The following is a 15260-nucleotide window of genomic DNA, read 5'->3' as shown; positions in this document are numbered from 1 at the left end:
ATCAGTTATTGCCCTTTATCTACCTTCCCTATTTTATTCCAATTCCTCCCATTAGGAATTATTGTTTTTTTTAGGAGGTACTAGGGAGATTTAATCCGGGACCTCGTACGTGGGAAGCAGGTACTCAACCACAGAGCTACATCTGCTCCCCCCTAACTTTAATTTTAATGTGTACTTTTGTGTCAACCAGTCTTTTGATATGTGATTTATTCTTTTGTGGCCATATATTTTTAAGTCGTGTGAAAGTATGGGGTTATATTTCTTATTTTATTCATTCCTTCCCATTCATTTGCAAATACCTGATATCTCTAAGTATATCTTTCATCTGCTGCTTCCACCTCTGGCATACTCTCCTCTGATGAGCCTCTTCCACACCTGACACAGCCACTGTCCCATGGTGGACTCCCAGACTGCCCCTTAGTCACCATCCTCACACATAATAGTCCCTTACAGATGTTTAAGAGAAACTTCTTTAGGATATATTCTGTATTAGTCAGCCAAAGGGGTGCTAATGCAAAATACCAGAAATCGGTTGGCTTTTATGAAGGGTATTTATTTGGGGTAGGAATTTACAGATACCAGGCCATAAGGCGTGGGTTAGTTCCCTTACCAAAGTCTATTTTCACATGTTGGAGCAAGATGGCTGCCGATGTCTGCGACGGTTCAGCCTTCCAGAATCTTGCTTCTGTCTGGGTTCAAGATTCCTTCCTTCCCAGGGCTTGCTTCTTCCTGGGCTTAGGGTTCCTCTCTTCCTGGGGCTGGCTTCTCTTTCCTCTGTGAGGTTTCTTCCCAGGGCTCCAGCTTAAGGCTTCAGCATCAAACTCCAACATCAAAAACTCTCCAACTCTGTATGCCATGCCCTAATGACGTGCCCCAATCAAAGCCCTAAACATTAACTTAATCATGCCCAGGTACAGACCAGATTACAAACATAATCCAGTATCTGTTTTTGGGATTCATAACCATATCAAAGTGCTACATATACCCAAGAGCAGAACTGTGCCATATTTTACTGAATTTGCCAGATGCTGTGTAGGATGAATGCAGCATTTACTCTCCAACAATAGTAAGATTTACTCTAGGCACACATTTCCCACGAACATTTGGAATAACCCAGTACTCTAACATTTGTAGTTGTTTCAGAATGGTCTGAAGAGCTACCCTTGCTCAACCAGTTTTGCAATCTGAGAGGCATTCCCCGAAGCTCACTCTGTAATCTGTATTTTTATAGAAGGATAAATATTGTATGATTCCAAGGATTTAAAATACCTAGAATAAGCAAATTCATATATACAATAAGTAGATTAGAAGTTAAGAGGGGCTGGGGACAGGGAAAATGCAGATATATTGTTTAATGGGTACAGTCTGTTTTGGGTAATGACAAAGTTCTGGTAATGGATACTGTGATGATGGCACAACATTGTAAATGTAATTACTGTTACTGAATTGTACATTAAAAATGACTAAAATGGTAAATTTTATATTACATACATGGTACGACAATAAAAAAATTCTATCTTCACCTTTTTATCAGATATTAAGAAATCCTTATCACGTACTAAATTGCTTTATGCTTAAAATATTTGAGTGTGTTGTTTCCGCCCCTAAAAACCATGAAAATAAATAGAACAGTAACATCACAGTCAATTTTATTTTTCCTAGCTTGTTTAAGTATGTTTTCTTTTTAAAAAGTTGAAAAAATAATCCAGATTTCCTTGGTAAAATATTTAAAGTTTTTCTTTATGTTCATTAGAGATTTTTAGATGAGAAAAAAGATAGTTAAAAGGAAACAATTCCTCTTAGTATATCTTTTTGAAATGTAACTGTTTTCCTTTCTTACATACCCTCCACTCAAGAAATAAATTATATATTTAAATAAAAACATTCTGATCTCTTCAATCTTTAAGACAGGGATTCCGGAACATCAGCCAAGAGTACCGATTCAGGACCTCCTCTGCTCCATGCTGTGCACTGAACCAGACCAGAGATTAAGGCACTGGGAGTCTGAAAGGAACATGGTTAGTGGTTGTGATGATGATGGAGATGACAGAGAAATGGAAAAACAAATTGCTGCTTACATCCCACCCTGTCCCAGTCTTGCCCCTACTTGCTCAGTTTTTAAGGCTGGTTTTGTTTGAGACCAACAACTGGAGCTCCTTTGCCATTTGTTCCTCGGGTCATCCTCAATCATCTCCTCTTCCCACGCCCAGGACTGCCTGCCTAACTGGCTCACCACAGCCCGCTCTTCCTCCCTTTCCTCCTTCTGTTATGCCTCACTCTGGTATGTCTCCAATTTATTTATTTATTTTTTAAAATCATGCCTTTCATTATCAGTATTGGTGTGGGCTGTTTTTTTCTTAGTTTTTGAAGAAGTACTGGGGATTGAACCCGGTATGTTGTACGAGGGAAGCTGGCGTGCTCAACCATTGAGTTACACCCGCTTCCTGTTTTATCTCCAATTGAGAAAGAAAACCAGTCATTTATGAGAGAGTATAAAAACATTTTCCCCAAACTCATTAAGCTATGAAGGACACGATGTTGCCAAAGGATGGGTTTTGGCTATGGCCGTCTTTGTCAGAGAGCAGACTTGGGTTTGGGCAATTTATTTGAATGATTGAATTTTACCCATATTCTTGATTTTCGAAAAAAGGGTGGAAACCAAAAAAGTGAACCTGCTGATGGGGAAGATCAATAAGGTGTGTGCTCCCACCCTTAGGACGATTAAAGCTGAGATGGAATCAAGAAGGGCTGGTAAGACCTGAGTAGGGTAGTGATTGATGTTAGGTTTGTTGGCCTTGATTTCACTTGTTAAGAAAAAGGACAACAGAAAAAGAACAAAATAAAAGAATATGTACTATGAAAGTATTTATGGGGGAAAAGACACAATACTGGGATTTGCTTTAAAATACCCTTGCAACAATTACATGGGAGCAGGGAGCAAAACTGATCTTGAGTGGATATTTCTTGAAGCTGGTGATGGATGGGTATCTGAAGTTCATTATACTACTCTCTATTTTTACGAACATCTGACAATTTCCATAATAAAAAATAAAATTTTATTTAATACCAGAAATAACGTTATGAAACATTGCATGTAAAAGTCAAAGTGTGAATAGGTATTAAGTGTGATTAATTTCCTGGAATTACCTCCTCCTAACTGCTAAGGGTATCCTATGACTTTTATAAGGATTACCAAGGTCATTTGTACTGATATATTTAATTTCATTGTGCATACAACGCAGAATTTTACCTGCAAGAAAAGTGTATGGTACATATGCAACAACAGAAAACAATTACAATCCCTGAATTCAGAAGCCCTTGAACCAATAAGGAAGTGTTAACAATGATGGTGGAGGTGGGGAGTGGGGATGATATGTTGTAAGTTGGAACTTTTTTGCTAAATGCATGTGCCAATTTATAAAATAATTGACAGAATAAAGAAAAGCTATTGAACAGGTTAAAAAAACATTTATTGCTTTAATACTGAGTAATTGAGATTTTATAAATGAAAAGTTTTAATTTTTTCTAGAGGAGGAATAAAGCCTCTCAGGCTGAAACCTCAGAACACCCAAGACAGTCATCTTGGCCCAGGGTTCAAAAGCAAGTACTACCCGTCCACCCTCGACCTTCTTTTCCCTTTAATTCTTAATAGGAAGTTCTGCAGTGTGGGGGAAGGAATCCCAGCAGGCCTCAGTCTGCAGCTAGGTATCGCCAGGTGGGAGGATCTGGTGAAACAGCATGCTGAGGTAGGTGTCCGTCCTGTAGATTTTCAGCGCCTCACTCTCCTGGGCTGACTTTGACTTCTTTTGGTGTTTTTGTGGCAGTTAGGAAATTAAAACAAAGCCTCAAGGCTTAACTCACTCCAAGTCAAACCATAGGTTATTCTAGAGCTGAGATTGGAGTCTGGGTCTCCAAGGAGAATTTTGCTGTAGGGAGGATGGTTTGTAGAGGAGATGGGGCTGTGGGAAAGGGTTAAGTTTAATTTTCACAAAGGGGAAGACAGAGCAGGCTCTGCCATTTGAGGAGGGAGGGAAAGGGGTTCTAGAGTCTTTGGCGCGCCAGGAATTTGAAAAGTGGACCCAAAACGAGGGGGGCAATGGAGAAAAGTGAGGGTGGGGCCAAAACAATAAGGGCCAATGGTGAGGAGTCGGGGCGGGGCCAATCGCGACCTCGCTGCCAAATTTGACAAGCAAGCCAGGAGTGAAAGTGCCCCAACCGCCCAGCCCAAGCTAGAGTAGAGAGGGGAAGAGGGCACCTGAGAGCCGGGAGCTCCTAACCTAGTTAGAAGTCTCAGATAGGCTGTAACCCTTGAAGTACCCAATCAATGGGGAACAGGGAAGGGACCTGCACGTCAGGTTTAGAGTGTAAATATCACTGTTTCTTGTTGTTTGGCAAATGGGCCATTTTATCCAGCTAGCGCCTTCCTTACAAGATCCTTAATAAAATTCTTTTCTTCTCCACAATCGGTTGAGCTTTTGTTTTCTTACAGGTGCAGCTTTCTTTCTAACAGGGCCGAAGTAGTTTACCAGTTACCCAGGTTTTTTTGCACCTTCTTGTTTTGGTCCTTTATTTTTGAATTCCTACATTAGAAATAATTGAGAGGGGGAAAGGGGAAGGGAGTTAGAAAGAGAGGAAAGAGGAAAAAGAAGCTTTAGATATCAATGATTAAATATAGTAGTTTGGGTTCAAATTCTTATTTCATCCCTTACTAAATGTGGGTATCATTTAACCTTTCTAAACCATGGTTTGTTTTTTAACCTACAGAGTGAGGATAAAAAATACGAATGTCACAAAGTAGCTTTGAGTATTTAATGAGATACTATTAGTTTAATATCAGTGCCTTTCATACGATGGAGCTGGATCACCTTCTTGTTCCCTTCCACAAATGGTTTCGGGTTCTGTGAGTGCTTTCATTGTTCTGCTAGTACTGTGCAATTCATATTTTCATGTCTGGGATTAGAATGCCAAGCAACCGTTTTCAAAACAGAATCCCGGAAGTGACACTGTAGTCTGTTCTCTGAGTCGTGTCTGCCCTTGGCTGTTAACCTGCACTGTGTGGAGCTGGCTCTCGTGGGGAGGAGTTCCAAGGCCCCTGGCGTCAACAGGTGGACACCACAGAAGCCATTTCCGACACTGCCCAGCTTGGCCCTTTTTCTCTCAGTCCAGGGAACCTGGTTCCTTTCCAAGAGCAAGCCCGCGGGGACTTGGCTTTGGAACCGCCAATCCGGTGTCTGGCCAATGTCCAAGATGGTTTAATTTTCCGGGTGGCGTCACCACCGACCTGGGGATGCGATTTGCTCCGGAGATGCAAGGCCCCGCCCAGCCCCCAGGTGGGAGCCTAAACAGTCGCCGGCTGTTGCCTTCTGAATCCCAGATGCTCTGTGCCTCGCTGTCTGAGAAGACGGTAATGGAGAGGCCTTCTCCCCGAACTGTGCAGCAGGCCTGGGACTCCGCAGACGACGCGTCGGCGCCGCGGGCGCCCTCAGCGCAGAGCGCAGCAGATCCCGGCCGGGGCCTGCAGCCTTGCGATCCCGAGCAGGGTCTGTTCTCTTGGGACAGCCCTGACTTCCTTCCACTGGCAGGTTCTTTCGGGCCGCTGGAATTTCTGTCCTGGGACGTCCCACCACAGGCACCCAGAGCCCAGAGCACTTTGAAGAGGAGCACACGCAAGCACACCCCCGACGGGGAGCCGGAGATTCAGAAGGAGCCCGAGGGGTGCCCAGAGGAGGGGGACGGCGCCCAGGAGCTAGGTGAGCACCAGACTCACTCGGCCACATCGCTGCACTCACCAGACTGGTGACTGGAGACCGAGAGCCCTGAGGGGGTGGGGACCCTGCGGAGCGTTGCCCTGACCCTGCGCCCGCCGCCCGTAGCCAAGCAAAGACCTGCCCCAGCTGTTGGCTGTGGATTCGGTGCGCGCTGGACCGCGTGCTGGGGCGCTGGTGACGCCTCCCTCTGCCCTGGACACCCTGGAGCACTGATATTCCAGCTGACACCCTTCCTGCTGTGATCCTTTGGAATAAATAGTACCGTTAAAATCTGTTGGCTCAGTATTGATTTAGGAAGTTTTGTCTTCCGATCCATTTGTAAAATTGCCCAGTGCCCTCCCAATAAAGTAGTCCTTTAATGGTTACTTTCCTGTTGCTTGCTGCTATGGCCGTTAGGAAAGGAAGACTGGCAACACCGGGTGTAGTGATTGCTGTAGCAGTGTGTGGCGTAGCTTGTTGCCCGAAATCCATAGCTGCAACCGGAGGTCGGTTTTTCTGCCCCAAAATGGAGAGGCGAGTAGTTGAAGGGGGTGGAAACAACAGTCAATCTGACACCTGGTGGGCCTTCCAAGGACGCTACTGGAACCTCTGAAGCAGTCCGAGGCCCAGAGACAGACAACTCCCCCAGCCACCGAAGCACTCCTGCTAGCTGGGCCTGGCCTTCTTCCCTCCAGGTCCATCTCAGGCCTCCTACCAGTCTTCTCACCCGGTCACCTGCCTCCACTGCTCCAGACACACCTTCCACTTTAAGTATCTTGTTTTTTGTTTTTTTTTTAAGTTTTTTATTTTTTAAATTTTACTTCTTTCTCTCCCTACCCCCTCATTGTTTTGCATTCAGTGTCTGCTCTCTGTTCATCGTCTTTTTTTTCAGGAAGCACTGGGAACTGAACCCAGGACTTACCATGTGGGAGGGAGTCACCCAATCTCTTGAGCCACCTCCACTCCCTTAAGTGTCTTGTGACACAAACACTTTCACTCTCTGGTGGACCCAGTACTCCAAGAAAGATTCCTTATGCCTCCCATTTCTTGCACACATTCTCCTTATCCATGGTGGGTGAAGGGAACGAGGGTGGCGTGGGGAGCTGAAAGACAAGCTGGCCTGTGGCCAGTGGGCTGTGCTGGAAAGGGAATGCTGTATTGCTGTGTACAGGGCAAAAAATGAATGAATGAAAGGAAAAAAGAGAGAGAAAGAGATGAAAGAATATAAAGGAAAGAAAATCCACCAGACCTTTAGTTTCTAAGTTTTCTGCCCTCTGATTCATCAGTGGGTCAGCTTGGTTCCCATTCCAGCTCCAAACTGGTGAAGGGAGTTGAATAAGAGTTATCACCTACTTCAGGAGTTACAGCAAGTGCAGACATGAAATGCCCCAAACCATATTAAGGACCCTGACTCTGAGTTCATTGGTGTGCAGATGTCTGTTTGTGTCACCGTTTTCAGTTCTTCTGGATATATTCCTAGTAGAGGAGTTTCTGGATCATATGGCAGATCTGTATTTAGCTTTCCGAGGAACCACCAAACTGTCTTCTACAGAGGCTGCACTGTTTTACAGTCCCAATAACAGTGAGAGAGTGTTCCTATTTCTCCATATCTATTCAAGCACTTACTGTTTTCTGTTTTTTTAAAAAATAATGGCCATTCTATGCACTGTGAGATGATATCTCATTGTTGCTTTGATTTGCATTTCCCTAATAACTAGTGAAATTGAACATTTTTTCATGTGCCTTTTGGCCATTTGTATTTCCTCTTTGGAGAAATGTCTAAGTCGTGTCCATTTTTTTATTGGATTGCTTCTCTTTTATTGTTGAGTTGTATGATCTCTTTATATAGAATGGAAATCAAACCCTTATCAGTTATGTGGTTTCCAAGTATTTTCTCCCATTGAGTGGACTGGCTTTCCACCTTCTTGATGAAGTCCTTTGAATCACAGAAGTGTTTAAGTTTTAGGAGGTCCCATTTATCCATGTTTTCTTTCAGTGCTTGTGTTTCTGGTGTAAGGTTAAAGAATGCACCACCTACCACCAGGTCTTGAAGATGTTTTCCTACATTTTCTTCTAGGAGTGTTGTTTCTAGTTTTAGGTCTCTGCTCCATTTTGAGTTAATTTTTGTACAAGGTGTGAGATGGGTGTCCTCTTTCTTTTCTTTTCTTTTTTTTTTTGGCTATGGATATCCAGTTCTCCCAGCAACATTTTAAAAATAGACTGTTCTGCCCCAGCTGGGTGGGTTTGGCAGGCTTGTCAAAAATCACTTGACCAGGGATATGAGGGTCTGTTTTTGAACAATCAGTTTGGCTTCATTGGTCTATGTGTTTATCTCTACGCCAGTACCATGCTGTTTTTTTTTCTTTTAAATTTTCGTATTTAAAGGAGCTTTAGATTACATAAATGTTGAATTGAAAATATAGGGGCTTCCCCTATATCCAACCCCTACCCATCCTACACTTTCCCCTGTTAACAACATCTCTCATTAGTGTGGTACATTTGTTACACCTGATGTACACATATTGAAGCCTTGCTACTAACCATGGTCTATAGTTTACATTATGTTTTACACTTTGCACTGCACAATTTCATAGGTTTGGTAAAATGTATAATGGCTAATATCTGTCATTGTAATTTACAGAATGATTCCAATGTCTCAATGTCCCATGTTACACCTATTGTTCCCTTTCCCTCCCCTCAGAACCTCTGGTGAATACTGTCTTTATATCAATGTTACAAGTTCGTCAAGTACTAGAATAATAATAAGTCTAATTTAGTCCACAGATGCATTCCCTCCTTATGTTTGTTCATTTCTGTATCTTGAGGATTTGAGGATGTTGATGCCCAACTCTGTTTCCAATTGAGAGGGGGGCTTAGATCCCAGGGGCCAGACGGATGGAACTGTCTTGCTTGTAGTTGAAGACACTCTCTGCTTCTTGGGTTGGGCATTGATCATTATCATCCTTTTGTTACCTGTCCTGAGTGAGTCTGATGAACTGGAGAGTAGGTATTGGCTTCAACTCTGTTGGGATTCAAGGCCCAACCGGCCTAAGAACAGCTAGAAGATTTAAGTCTCTGGGACAAATATTTAAGGGGTATAGTGTAGGGAAGCAGACTTGGCCCAGTGGTTAGGGCGTCCGCCTACCACATGGGAGGTCCGCGGTTCAAACCCCAGGATTCCTTGACCCGTGTGGAGTTGGCCCATGCGCAGTGCTGATGCGTGCAATGAGTGTCGTGCCACACAGGGTGTCCCCTGAGTAGGGGAGCCCCACGTGCAAGGAGTGCACCCCATAAGGAGAGCCGCCCAGTGCAAAAAAAAGTGCAGCTTGCCCAAGAATGATGCTGCACACACGGAGAGCTGACACAGCAAGATGATGCAACAAAAAGAAACACAGATTCCCGGTGCCACTGATAAGGATAGAAGAGGTTACAGAAGAACACATAGCAAGTGGACACAGAGAGCAGACAATTGAGGGGGAGGGGACGGGGAGAGAAATTAAAAAAAAAGGGGGGGATAGTTCTAATTATATGTTCAGATAAAAGGGGCATAAGAATTATGTGTAGGAAAATTATAAATGAGCACACCTCTGATACACTGGGGGAATAGATTGTCATATATTCCAAGGTAAGGCCCACTGACAGGGTGTCGAATTCCTGGGGTTGTCTGCCCTGCCTATATATCCAGCTGTCTCTAGAGCCCTCAGGAGGCCCCCTACTTGAGGCATTGTTTACTGTGGCAGTAAGATCCTTCAAAGACTTGCAGAAGTGTAACCTCTGGAATGACCTCCTGACTAACTTTGAAATCTCTTAGCCATAAAAACTCATTTGTATTTAATATTTCTCCCTTTTGCTCAAGGTCTTTTACAATGGAAATATTTTAAGGCCAAATATTTGATAGCCATTCCCAATGGTTTCTTCAGCTGGATGGAGCCTCCAACTCCAGGGCAAGCCCACGTTTGTGGCCTCCTGCCTTAATGATCTTCCCATCTACCAGAGCAGACGAGGTAAGCTACACACCAGCCTCAGAGTCTGACTATTGCCACTCAATTAAAATGGACTTGTTGACTTTTGCAGAAATGAAAGCAGTGGGATCCACCTGATATTTAGCTGCAAAGCCAAAATGTGTGCTTGATGTCCAAACAAGGCTTACTGAAGTGTTAAGATCTTCACATACTTTCTGATAAATTGTCCTCCCAATTTTGTCCCATCATTGACATTAATATATAACTGGAAATCTCCAGTCAGCTTTGATTTGGTACTGATTTGGCCATCTGGTAACCATTAAGCCAGCCTGATAACCAAGGATACCTGAACCATGGGTTGCAGGTCCAGCAAAATCAAAGTCAACATCACAACAAAGGTTTATACACTTCCCTGGTAAGACACCTTGATTTTAGTACTTTTCTTTTCCATGTTTGGTGAGAATGTAGCATCAAATGTCAGTTTCAAACATTGCTAAATTTGGTCTTCCATTGCCATTTCTGTTCCCAGAAACCTGTTACATTTTTCTGTGAAAGCGAGAGGATAATTGTAACATTTCTATTTGGTCTCCAAGGTCCCAGTAACTTTACCAATGTCTGTTTTAGATGAGCCAGATGTGAATTACAAGCAACTGCATGACGTTTTCACATCCAATTTCACTAATGCAAAACTAAATCCTTTGCTGAAAATATTTCTGGAAGCTTTGCCAAGGTCAACACATGATGGAGTAATGGACATTCTCCGCAGGCAGCTCTGCCTGTAGGTCTCCATGGCAAGGTCACGGGAAGGGGTTTTCTGGTTGTCTGCTGAGGGGACTACTGCCTGCACTCTGCTTAAAGCTGAAGCTGCTAGGTTTGCTAAAGATAGGGTTGCAGCTGCCGCAACTGGAGGGTGAAGTGAAGTCAGGCTCATTTCTCTTATGCAGCTTGGAGTTGGTGCAGAATTCCTCAGGTCCAGTGTTTGAGTTAGAAAGTGATCAAACATTATAGGTCTTACCCACCTGGGGAACAACTCTGTGGAAGGGCCGTTGTCTCCTGCAGACACCAAGAAGAACGGAGAACTCTGCCTGGAGTGGTTGTGGCCTAAGCTTCCCTCCATTGCCCACCCCGCATCGAGCCCTGTTGCATCCCTGCAGCCTCTTCCATTCTCTTTTGGTGGATGGGCAAGACATGGCACAGATGAATCCATTTTTAATGCACAGCACTGGACAGAAATGCTGAGCCTTAAACATGCAGCACTGAGAGGGCCTCAGCTCAGGGGCCCTTTCCTTTCTGTGCCCTTCATTTTGTAGACATTTTCCAAATTAATTCCCCCTCATTTGGTCAATGAAAACATTAAAAAAGTTTGCTTTTGCTGGTTATATGGATTGTGAGGGAATGTTTCTTTATTAAATTTTACTTTCGCCCCTCCCCAATTAAAGCCTTCTCATTAATTTATTGGTTTAGGTATTTAACTGGCGAGCAAAAAAACACCACTTAATGGGAAACTTCAAGTCCTTGGCATATCATTTGCCTCCCAGGTTACGCCCTGACAAACATAAAGTATTAGTTTTTGTTTCCAATCTAAGTTTGGTTTAAATAAGAAAAGTGACCCACCTGCCAGGATATTGGCTAGTGCTGAGAACCAAAAGACATTCAAAAAAAATTTTTTTTTTAATTAAAATAAGGTTTATTCTACCACTGGTCACAGGTCTAGAGATTTCATTCAAACAGACAAAAGTAGTTAGTAGTCTTTAAAAGAATAAAATCTAAACCTAATGAAAGAATGGGGAGTGCAGAAGTTTCCTTCAGAGGAGAGAAATGGTACCACTCTCATCTTTTCCCTCCTTTAACTCCACACTTTCAAACAAGTTAAACATAATTAATTATATCATTTTCCCACAATGCACATATAGTTATCTCAGATTAACCACTCCAACATCAATAATATAATTACTAAAATCATCATGATTTTTGGTAGGTTGGGTTTTTTGTTTGTTTGTTTTTTGTTTTTGAGGTACCTGGGTCTGGGGATTGAGCCCAGAACTTCAAATGTGGGGAGCTGGTGCTCAACCACTGAGCCACATCAGCCCCCTGAGTTGGATTTTTCATTTGTTTTGCTTGTTTGTTTTTCAGGAGGCACCAAGGACTGAACAGGGACCTCCCACGTGGGAAGCAGGTGCTCAACTGCTTGAGCCACATTCACTACAGGCAGGTTTTCTTTTGAATCCTAGGTATGTCTCACAAGAGATAATCCTGTATTTAAAGTCACTTATAATAGTTCTCTATGTGGCTATGACAACAACTTGTTACCCATTTACGATAATGTTTGTATGCGGCGGCTTGCTCGGTTGGTAGAGGTGGGGTCTGGCTGCGGACGAGGGGTCGGTCCAGCTCTGGACGAGGGGTCGGTCCCACTTGGGACGAGGGGTCGGTCCGGCAGCAGACGAGGGATCGGTCTCACAAGGGGTTGCGCGGTTCGGCTGACGGGGTCGCCCGGAGAAGCAGGCGACGAACTGGGGACAAGGGAGGCCAGGCCCTTGTCGGGGGCTCTCAGGACTGGAGGGCGCACGGCAGAAGAACTACTGCAGAGACAAGGTAAACACGCAAGTCCACTTTATTGAGGGAGAGGCAACAGTTTTATAGGGGCTGGGGAAGGCCGATTGGTCGAAGCCACGCCCTGTTCTGATTGGTTGCCGGTGAAAGGTCAGTGGGCGGTACTGGACGGGGGAGGGGTGGTGGTTAGGGATTGGCTGTCGCTGTTGCTGGGGGAAGGGGCAGGGTTTAGGGATTGGTGGCTGCTGTTGCTGGGGTGGAGGGGCAGACTTGAGTTTCCCGCCCACGCCTGGCTGTTGCTGCTGTGGGGGGAAGGGAAGAGGGCAGACTGGATTTTTCCGCCCTGCGCCTGTGCAGGGAGAAAGAAGGCATCATGTGGCGCTATCTGGGAGGAGGGGCGGCCACGGAAGCATGGCTGCCGAGAAGGGGAGACCCGAGGGCACTCTGCGCCCATGCCGAGTTTCCTTCAGGGGTGGCCGTGAGTCCGACCAGCCACCCTCTTATGGGGGCAGCGGCTTGGCCTGCCGCGGCTGCTCCCCCGCCAGGCCAGCAAACCACACTTCAGCCCGAGGGGTGACCGCATTTGTAGATTTTGATCACATTTTAGGACTACTTTAAAAATGGTTTATAATTACATAGACACAGAAGAAGATACATGAGGACTTCTGGGAAAATGGTGTAGCTGTAGGTAGGCATTGCTCAGCTCGCTCACAAACAATGGCAGAGAAAGGGCAAAAACCTCCCCAAGGGAGCTGTTTGGGGATCTTCAGAACAGGAGGCTGCTGAACATCATCCAGGAGGGAGCGGGAGAGACAGAGGCCAAGTGAAAACCAGGAGTTGCTCACCCCAGTGGCTGGAAATGGTGGGAGTGTAAGCCCCATCCTCAAGGCAAATAGCCTCCATGGAACCCCTGGCTCTCTTCAGCCAGTTGAGTGTTCCTTGGAAGGAAAAGGGGTTTGGTGGAGGGTGGAGAGTGGTTTCTTTTCAATGGCTTTGGCCACCTGAGCACCCTTTGTATCTTGGGGAAGACCCCAGCAGCACTGAGGGGGAATCTGCTCAAGCAGGCGGTCACACCCTGGCATCCTGGGAGACAGGAACTAGTTCAGGCAGGGGGCAGAGACGGGTGCCTAACTAGCATGGTTCCTGAAAAATGTTAGAAGTCCAACTCGCCTGAGGGAATGGGCAGGAAGAGCCAGATAAGCTTTCAGAAGCCTATTAAGCCTATAGAGCTGGTGTAGCTTAGTTGAGGAGTTCTTGCCTTGTGTATAAGAGGTCCCAGCGCCAAGCCCTGGTACCTTGTAAGAGAAGGGGTCCAGATAGTGATCCTCCAAATTATCAGGCACAGAGCTAGTGCCTCATGATAGGGAGGGTATAGACAGAGACTCTTTTGTTCTCCTGTTTTACGTTATTTTGGATCTGTTATTTTTAAAAATTTTTATCTGTTTCTTTTTTTCTTCTTTTTTCCCTTTATTTTATTTGCTAACACTGGGTACATCACCTGTGAATGGCAGGCTGCAGGGTGATTAATTGATGAGCTCCAGCAATGTGAGAAGTTCCTTAGGGGCCTAAGAAGGGAGGCTGTTTGTCATGAGTTGTTTTTTGTTGTTGTTTTGTTTCTTGTTTGTTGTCTTTTCCCTTTCTTTGTTTCCTTCCTTTTCTTTTACTTATTTTTTCAACCTACTTTATTTCTTTTCTTTCCCTAATTTTTCTGTCTTCTGACTTCTTTGTTTTTTAAAAGATTTATTTCTTTCTCTCCCCTCCCCACCCCACCACTGTTTTTGCATTTGCTGTCTGCTCTCTCTGTCCATTTGCTGTGTCTTCTTCTGTGTTTGCTTGTATTCTCTTTAGGCAGCACCAGAAACTGATCCTGGGATCTTCTGGAGTGGGAAAGAGGCACTCAATCTCTTGCACCACCTTAGCTTCCTGATTTGCGCCTCTTATTGTATCTCCTCTGTCTCTTTTTTTTGTTCTGTCATCTTGCTGCACCAGCTTTTGGCACAGGCCAGTGCTCCTCACGGGCCAGCCCTCCTGCATGGGCTAGCATTCCAAATGGGCCAGCTTGCCATGTGGGCCAGGTTGCCATGAGGGCCAACTTGCCTCTACCAGGAGTTCCCAAGAAGTAATCCTGGCATCCCATATGGTAGACAAGTGCCCAATTGTTTGAGCAACATCTGCTTCCCTATCTTCTGACTTCTGTTGCTTTGCTTTCATTCCATTTCTTGTTTGGTCTTTGTTTTTATTTTTCTCTCTCCCCTCTCCCCACTTCCCACCCCACCCCCCTTTTTTTTTCTTCTTATCTGTCTGGCCTTTTAATTTCATACAAAATTGACTTTAAATCCAAAATTATTGTAAGAGACAAAGAAGGACACTGTATATTAATGAAAGGGGTAATCTCTCAAGAAGAAAGAACAATCACAAACAGTTATGCACTGAACCAGGGTGCCTCAAAATACATGAGGCAAACATTGGAAAAACTAAGTGGAGAAAGAGATGCCTTTACAATTATAGTGAGGGACTGTATTATTCAGGAAAAGGGGTACTGATGCAAAATACCAGAAATCTGTTGACTTTTATAAAAGGGTATTTATTTGGAATAGAAGCTTTCAGTTACCTGGCCATCAAGCGTAAGTTACTTCCCTCACCAAAGTGTGTTGCCACGTATTGGAATAAGATGACTGCCGACATTCAGCCTTCCTCTTTCTTTTAAGTTTCCATGTTCCAGCTTCTTTTAATATCAGCTGTAGGCTGGGATAAGTCTCATTTCTCTCCCAGAGATCAGTTCTTTCTGGGCTCAGCTGCTCTGCTTCCTCCACAAGGCCGAATTTGAACCGTCAGGTGAACAGCTCATCTCTCTTGCTAGGGCCTTCTGTCCTTCCTCACAACCAAACTACTCTGTGTGCTTACTTCCTGGGGTTCCAGCTCAAAACTCCAGCATCAAATTCCAATAACTCCTCTGCTCTGCTGTGTCATTTTCCCTTGGTGGGTAGGGACTCAATGT

The 15260-nt window shown here is 44.6% G+C and overlaps 1 pseudogene; it reads right to left on the bottom strand.

Moving 5' to 3' along the window:
• Window positions 1-9663: 9663 nt before the first annotated feature.
• LOC101419537 (voltage-dependent anion-selective channel protein 2 pseudogene) lies at window positions 9664-10499 on the bottom strand (annotated as a pseudogene).
• Window positions 10500-15260: the final 4761 nt, after the last annotated feature.

The sequence above is a fragment of the Dasypus novemcinctus genome, chromosome 2 (genome assembly GCF_030445035.2).
Source record: "Dasypus novemcinctus isolate mDasNov1 chromosome 2, mDasNov1.1.hap2, whole genome shotgun sequence".
NCBI lineage: Eukaryota > Metazoa > Chordata > Mammalia > Cingulata > Dasypodidae > Dasypus > Dasypus novemcinctus.
Note: the sequence above shows the minus strand (reverse complement) of the source record. Positions and strands in the feature narration are given on the sequence as shown.